This window comes from Zea mays, chromosome 8 (genome assembly GCF_902167145.1).
Source record: "Zea mays cultivar B73 chromosome 8, Zm-B73-REFERENCE-NAM-5.0, whole genome shotgun sequence".
NCBI classification, from domain to species: Eukaryota; Viridiplantae; Streptophyta; class Magnoliopsida; order Poales; family Poaceae; genus Zea; species Zea mays.
This window is the reverse complement of record NC_050103.1, coordinates 175,902,503-175,907,592: the sequence shown is the minus strand read 5'-3', so window position 1 is coordinate 175,907,592 and position 5,090 is coordinate 175,902,503.

Sequence of the window (5,090 nt, the reverse complement as noted above, 5' to 3'; positions counted from 1 at the left end):
GGTGGTTAAGCAAGTGTCATTTCTATTGTTTTGGGAAAACCCTAACAACAAGTACTGCCTTTCTTTGAGAAAAAGAAGAGTGACTTCAACTCCACCATATGAAGCATGTATGATATAGGTCTCTTTCTCTTTACGGGAACCGGGTGGGCTTGCGGAATACCTAGTGTATTCACCCAGATTTATTTATGTTTTTCAGCAGCTGAAGACTTCTTTTCTGCTATCCTTGATTGAAGGGGCTGTGTCTTCACCCAGTTCTGCCTGTGGCTTGGGCTAATTTATCTTCTACTGCGTTTTATAATTCCGGCTCACTCTCGAGCTTGTACCCCCGGTATTGTAATAACATTTACTCAGACTCTGTACTATTTGAAGTAAGGAATGTGGTTACTAGCCTCCTGGGACTAGTAATTGTATCACATTTGAGTCCCAAAGGATCGGGACGCTTCAGGGCTGAAGGTCTCATCGTAGTCCACTCCGGGGCGCTGGGTGAAGCCCCAAAGGACCCAATGGGCCTTGTAACGGTCGAGGGAGCCGTCCGAGGTTAGCTTGTGGCGAAATAGCCACATGCCGGTGACCACGTTGGTGCCTTGTGGACGCGGCACCAGGTCCTAGGTGTGGTTGGCCAAGAGGGTCGCGTACTCCTCCTCCATAGCACAACGCCAATGTGGGTCGGTGAGGGCAGTGCAAACGGAGGAGGGCACCGGGGAAGCGTCGGGTGGAGTGTTGGACGTAGCAGCTGCCAGGATCAGCCGGTCGACGGGGCGGAGAACGCCAGCGGCGCGCCGAGTCACCATCGGGTGGACGTGCCCAGGGTCGCGGTGGATGGCGACCGGGTGGTATACGGACGACTCGGAGCGAACCGCCGGAATGTTGAGAGCGGCGGGTATGGCCGGCTCGCGGTGGTGATAGACGACAGCGGGGTCGGCGAAGCGGGCCACGCTCGTCGACGGGACCGAGTCGGGGGGCGCCGAGGTAGTGGCGTGGCTGTAGCACCCACTTGTAAATAGCTAGAAAAAAAATACCAATAGAGAAAACAATTTCTCTTTATGTGAGTTTTACCTTTATGCATCATCACATGTGAACACTAAATTCAAAAACAAATAAGTAATAAAAGGATATACCATTAAAGTTTATGCATCATGCTGAGTTTTTAGTTGGATGTGCATTGTGCTTAATAAAATAAATATACCATTAATAGCATCTCAATGGATCCATAGAATTTAAAGTCTAACTTGAAAATAAAACCATGAAAATAGGGAAGAGAAAGGAATATTATTCAATACAAATAAAATTATCATTAAAATATCTGCACCACAGTTGATATGATCAAAATAAATACTTAGCCAGTATACAAAGTGCCACAAAGTTTGAATTTGAATTGAAGTTTGAATTTGAAAAAGAAATGAAACAGAAAATAAAAAGAAAAAAAGAGAAGAAACCTTACCTGGGCCGACTATACCCATTTTGGCCCACCTCACTCTCACCCCCGCGCGGCCCAACTGACCTACCCGCGCGCGCCTGGACTCTATTACATGTGGGGCCCGGCTGCCAGCCGTCGCCCGCTCGACCTGTCCGCGCTGCTTTCTTCGCCTCGGTCGCTGACGTGTGGCCCCAACAAGTCAGTGCCTTCTCCCACGGGCTCCGTCTTCTTCGCGGGGTTGGCGCAACAACCCGGCCGAGCTCGGCGGATCTCGGCCACCAGAATCGGACCGCGCTGACCACGCAGGCGACGCATAAAAGCCTCGGTCGTCGACCCAACCCACTCGTCCCCCTTTTCCCCGGCTCCTCCTTCTGCCTCCTCGCGCGAAGTTCGCTCGCCAAAGCCACCGCCGCTACCAGTGCCGAGCCACCGCCGGTGAGCACTTGTTCGCGCTGAAGTTCTGCCTAGGCGTGTGGTCGACGACGCGCGCCTGTGTCCGGGGAAACCATACGCGCGCTCGGACCGTGGAGACGGGCGCCCGCACGACGTGAATTGCTCGCCGGCGTAGCTACTCCGCCGCGGAGCCGCACCTTATCGTCTCCAGGGGCCTCTGCACCGAAATCGCTGGTGAGATATCCCTCATCTCGTTCACTTTGCCCCCACCGACGTATAGCACCTTTCCCTTCTAAGTTTAGTGCGCTAGGGCGATGGTTGGCTTTACTCCGGCGGTCCTCCACCGCGGTCTGGAGGGCGGCGCCACCATGGGCCGTCGGGGGGAAGACGGCTGCACGCCGATCGTTGATCTGGGGACCGACGGTTGTGATTAGATCACAACTTACCCGTTCGCGCGATCAAACCGACACCGTAGATCTTTGATCCGTCGGCTCTGATCGCGTCCTGCTTCATTAAATCGTGACCGTCGGTCGGGGATCGAATGGACACGCTCGTATAACCGTTTACCGCGGTCGGGATCTAATCCCCACCGTCTGTTTTGGATTGTGTGGCTGAGATTGCAAGATACCTCTTCGGCCTGTCTGTTTTGCAAAAGAACCCCTAAGTAAATTAGAATTCAACCCGCCGTCCATCGTGGCTGTTCACTGTGTCTACGGAGTTTTACTCCGAAGCCCCTGTAGTTCACAGAAATGGAGGCCCAGTCCAGAGCAGTGTAAAACCAGAGAAAATAATTTATAAATGGATTTTTAATAGGAAAATAATTACTAAAACTTTATAAATTCATAGAAAATTCATACTAACTCCAAATTACTTCATTCCAGTTCCTAAAATTTTGTAATTTTATTCTTTAGCACTTAGTGTCTCTGTTTTATCATGACAACAGTAATAAAATTAATCCCACACTTAATCCCATTTTAAACACATAAAATCTTTGAAAATCCATAACTTAAAATCTATAACTCCAAAAATTATGATTCCTGTTCCTAGAATTTTATTTTAATGTGTAGATTAGTACTGTGTATTTTGTATATATGTTTGGTGTAATGTTAATTTCTCTATATGCATTGTGCTTGTTTGTATTGTGGCGAGTAGAAGAGCCCGTTGCTGAGGATCCTGGTGAGCAGCAGATAGAAGTAGCTGAGCAGGAGCTAATTGAAGGCAAGTTGTGCCCTTGACCACTTTTTACCCAATAATGTTCTTTAATATCACTTATCCATGCATAGGTTAATGTTGACGGGACCCAATAGGTCACCCTAGATTGTTTATCTCATTACCTTGTTCACCCCTGAATCACTTGGGTAGTTTGCTATTGCTTTACATGGTTTTGGGATAATCATTTATTATATCTATGTTCCAATTCTTCTGTTATTCTATTTATGTTCATGTTGAGATCATTAATGTTAATTGGAACATAGAGCTTAACTTGAGTAACACGTGCCACCACATGGGTTTAATGGGCCTCCCTTGGCTGACTAATTAGGAAAGCTAGTGGAAGACTACCTTACCCGAAAGGGGCAAGGGCAGTAGGGGAGTGGTCAGTGTAGGGAGGTCCTTGGTTGATTTTGCTGCGATGGCGGTCAGCCAAGAACCCTGCATTGGAACTTCCTATAAACTGTAGCGGGTTTTCGGAAGCTAGTGGAACTTTGTAAAGGCCTCGTAGTGTTGCCCTGCCGCACTTCCTAGGTAGAGGTGTATGGGATTCGCGACCCCTTGGCAGATGGGTAGCATGACTTGTGGGTAAAGGGTACAACCTCTGCAGAGTGTAAAAACTGGTATACTAGCCGAGCTCACGGTCATGAGCAGCTCAGGACTCTCTGGTGATTAAATTATGGAACTTAAATTCAATTTTGTCATTTGCATATGCATGGGTTTATTATTAATTTTGTTCTATTATTTATTAAGGTTTGGTATTTACTTACATCTAGTAATTGCTAATAAAAGTTTGACCAACATTAAAAGCAATGCTCAGCTTTAACCATTCTCTTTGATAAGCCTTACACTCCATGAGCTCCCACCTTTGGTGAGTTCATGTCACATTATTCCCCACGACTTGTTGAGCGATGAACGTATGTGAGCTCACCCTTGCTGTCTCACACCCCCCCACAGGAGAAGAGCAGGTGGTTCAGGAGGAGCCACAAGGCGAGGAGTATGATCTGATCTAGGTGGCGTTTCTCAGTTGACATTGGCGCCAACGATCCTTAGTTCGTTTCATGTTTATTCTTTTATTTTGTAATAAGTCTTCCGCTATGTAATAAATACTCTGATTATTGTGACATTTATCTCTATACACACTGTTATTATATATGTTGTCTTCTTGGCGCATGTATGAGATGCACCTGGCTTTGTTCCTTAAAGTCGGGTGTGACAGAAGTGGTATCAGAGGAAATGTTGACTGTAGGACGAGACCTAGATAGAAATGGACAAACCCTTACCTACTTACCTTACTCTGAGTCATTCTATACTTATCTTATCTTGATCCTATCTCACCTTTTGCTGTCATACTCTGATTACTCTTATCTTTTCTACTCTAAGACAAGATGGATTTCACACCTTGGAATCCTACATTTATGAACTTTTTAAGAGATAGGAGACCTAAGATGAAATTAAAATTCTTTTCTCTATTAAAAATGTTGGATGATTGTTCTGATGATAAATGCTTGATTCGCTTCTTTGATTGATTGAAACACTATAGTTGGGCATCTTAGCATGTACCACCATAAGGTAATGTATTAGCTTTAGTGGATAAAACACTAATCTACTTAGCTAATAAATCCCCCGCAGCAACATTCCCTGTAATTACTCGCCTTGCCTACAATTCTTCCTTTCTTACCCTGTGTTTCTAACCTAGATGGGCTACCCCTATACTGTTAGAAGAGCACAGTATAGACTTGACCCTTGGTATGTCATGGTTAAGAAAGGCTAAGGCAGTTTATTCACCGTGCTAAGGGAACTATAGAACTCCCCAGTTCCAAAGGAGAAATATTTCAAGTTAATATTGCAGTAACCTCCTCATCCATGCGTGCAATGTTCTTTATACTTGAGGAGTTTGTTGGTAATAACATCCGGGTGGTTAGAGATTTTCCGGATGTCTTTCCAGAGGAGTTATCAGGGATGCTACGAGATAGGGAAGTTGAGTTTGTTATTGATCTCCTACCTGGAACCGCCCCTATTTCTAAACGGCCATATAGGATGTCCTAGAGGAGTTGAAGGAACTTAAGAA